The sequence below is a fragment of the Psammomys obesus genome, unplaced genomic scaffold (genome assembly GCF_907164565.1).
Source record: "Psammomys obesus unplaced genomic scaffold, mPsaObe1.curated_primary_1811, whole genome shotgun sequence".
Taxonomy (NCBI): Eukaryota; Metazoa; Chordata; class Mammalia; order Rodentia; family Muridae; genus Psammomys; species Psammomys obesus.
Window position 1 is genome coordinate 12,583,782 of NW_026596117.1, and position 2,942 is coordinate 12,586,723.

A 2,942-nucleotide genomic window follows, 5' to 3' on the forward strand; every position below is an offset into this window, starting at 1 on the left:
TGAAAGGCCATACACCAAAGAATGTGCTTCCAATTATACCGAAATCTGGAACTGGCATAATTGGCCCACAGTGAGGCTGATAAACACATTACCACCAATTTACTTTGAAATGCAAGTGTTAAGATGGATAGAGGGAAGGATGGAAATGTCATAAAGCCAGTGGTATAAAGCATTGACAACAATCTATGTGGTCAGTTTAAGGGATTTAATTTTATACAATTATTTAAATTTTGCTGAATACTCAAGATGCTTCATAGTCAAGTGCCAAGAGGATACCAAACATTCAGGAAAAAAAAAAAAGGGATGGGGTGCAAAAAAGAAAAAAAAGTTAGCAAATGCTCCAGATGAAAAGGGGCTCAGTGGGCGAGGATGGTAGCGAAGTCTGTACAGAGAAGAGTCAACAGAGCAAGGTTACCCCAGCATGTGGAGACATGGCTCAACACGAAAGGCCCCGGCTGCCAAGCCTGCTGAACTGAATCCATCCCCAGAATCGACAGGGTAGGAGGATAGAGCTGACTCCCTCCAAATGCGCACCAAGGCACAATCTTATAAGTAAATGCTTTAAAAGAAAAAAGAAGTCATTCTCAGCCACGTGATGCATTCCAGGCCGGCCTGAGCTACGTCTGATGTTGTCTCAAAATAAACAAGCAAACAAAATGATCGTGCTCAACTTCATTATCACAGAGATGCAAATTAAAAACAGCCAACTCAATTATCACCCAACAAAGTGAAAAAAAAAAGTGTTGATGGGAAGGTTGAGCTTCAATTTCCATATGCTGCTGCTGAGAGTATAAATTAACATAGACACTTTGGAAGACATTAAATATATCCAATAATTCTGAACATGGCCATAACCTTGATTCACGACTTCTGTTTGCTGGCGTCTGACCGATACACGCACCAATAGATACATCAAAAGATGGAACAATGTTTTAATAGCTTCAAAATGGAAGCGACCCCAATTACCGCTAACGTTTTTCTGGATCCATTTTCCTGCAGCCGCACAACTGAATGCGGCCTCACCAACAGACTGAAAAAAAAAAAAAAAAAAAAAAAAAAATGGGTGAACCTCACAACAGTGCGTTAAAGAAGCCAAAAACAAAATGCAGGTTGACTTGCCCTGCCCTGTGTAAACAGTACTCTACCAGGAGAAGGCAAGGGTGTAGCCCCCAGGGTGGAGGACAGCGGGTAAGTGTTCAAGGGCATCTCTGGTTGCTGGTTTTGTTCATGCCCAAGTGTGCCCTGTTTGTGAAATTTCGACATACCGCATTCATTTTCGGCGCATTTACCTGTCGTCTGTTCCAGTGGAATAAAAAGTGTCTGCCGGGACCTGTAACTAACGAGGGGTCGTGGGATTTGATGTTTGAGAGACTCAAGACTTATCTGGGAGACATGATGAGATTTGCATTAGGAAGATTAGTAGATGGACGGCCGAGGTTAAATCGGGCTGCTTTGCAGGAGTAATCCCTGCTGGATGGGGAGCTTCAACCACCACCGAAAGAAAAGGAAGAACTACAGTGATATCCGGAGAGACAGCAGGCATAATGAGACTGGTCTCCGAGTTCTTGAAAAACCTGAGTATCTGTTGGGGGCTGTTTTGATGATTTAATGTTTAGCTGTAATATGCCCAGGAGGTCAAGGCCCCGAGACGTAAGTCTAGAGCTGAGAGTACTGAGTTGACAGGGTCTCGGAGACCCATCTTCCTCCAAGCACAGCTGGAGACCCACCTGCTTGGGACTGGGAGAGGGTAGGACACAGGACGCGTCAGATCGGCGTGAAACCGGCCTAGGGACCTGGGACTCCACCCTGGATTCCAACAGCAAAAGCTGGCCACGCTCACTTCCGGTGTCGGCGGAGGGCCCGAGCTGTGGCGGGGCGGGGATTCAGGCCAAGGGGCGGAGTTGGGGGGTCTGAGTTTAAGGAAATACGAGTCTCCCTGGCCAGTGATCCGCAGACTTGTCCACCAGTGTTTTCGACTCCCTCGCCCTTTTGTTTGCTTTTGTTTCACCTCTGGTTGTGTCTGAGTCACTTGTGTTAACCAACCGCTCCCAGCTAGGGGGACCTAAAGGTCCCGTTCCCTGCCGTGAAAAGAGAGCTAGCTCCTTTGTTTCTTTGGTGCCTGAGAAGGGCCTTGGGACCCTGGGTTGGACAACTAACTGCTCCTGTGTGTCCCACTAATTTTTTAGCTCATTTTTCTGCTGAAATGGGATAAGACGACGTTTATAGTTTGAGATGCCTTTCCCTTGCCAACAGTTTCAGGAAGTCTTTTTCCTCCTCTCGTAAAGGTAAGGCAACTCTTCTCAGTAAAGGACTGTCAGTGTGTATCAAACTTTAGCAGGAAACTCTAAATTATCTTAGAGAACCTTATACTTAATATTGTGCTCACACAGTCCTCATGAGAAAGTGGGGTAGCTGCTGCGGATAAAGGATGGCTCCTCAGAAATGAAAAGTAGATGTGTTGTGTAAGTCAACACTTAACTTCTCAGTAAATACATAGAAGATTCAAATGATTGCACATTAGTGTGTATATTAACATTCACAATAGCCAAAAGGAGGAACCGGTCCGAATGTCCAAGAGATGAACATTTCAAACAATATTCATCTGTTGTATTAGGCATACATTTGAGCATTATTCATTTTTTAGACATTATTGTTGCACTGTGAGGGGTGGGGCTAGAGCTCATTGACAGAGCCCAGCATGCAAGAAGCTAGGGGTTTGGTCCCAAGCACCACATAAATCTGAGAGGCTGTAAGCAGGAGAATCAGAAGTTCAAGGTGATCCTCAGCTGCATAGAGTTCTGGGCCCAACAGGGTGACATGAAATTCTGTCTCAGAAACAGACAACAAACAAAAAGTGAAATAGGGGCTGGAAATAGGTTGATGGTTAAGTGTTTGCTGCTCTCAACAAGGACGCTTTAGTTATGTCACCCACATGGCAGCTT

At 45.1% G+C, this 2,942-nt stretch overlaps 1 long non-coding RNA gene across 1 annotated transcript; it reads right to left on the reverse strand.

Annotated features, from left to right (window-relative positions):
- Positions 1-228: 228 nt before the first annotated feature.
- LOC129692875 (uncharacterized) lies at positions 229-1,831 on the reverse strand. Its single transcript, XR_008722775.1, has 2 exons — positions 1,728-1,831; positions 229-1,030 (listed from the first exon to the last, which is right to left on the reverse strand). It is a non-coding gene; the product is annotated as an uncharacterized LOC129692875 (long non-coding RNA).
- Between the last annotated feature and the right edge of the window lie 1,111 nt (positions 1,832-2,942).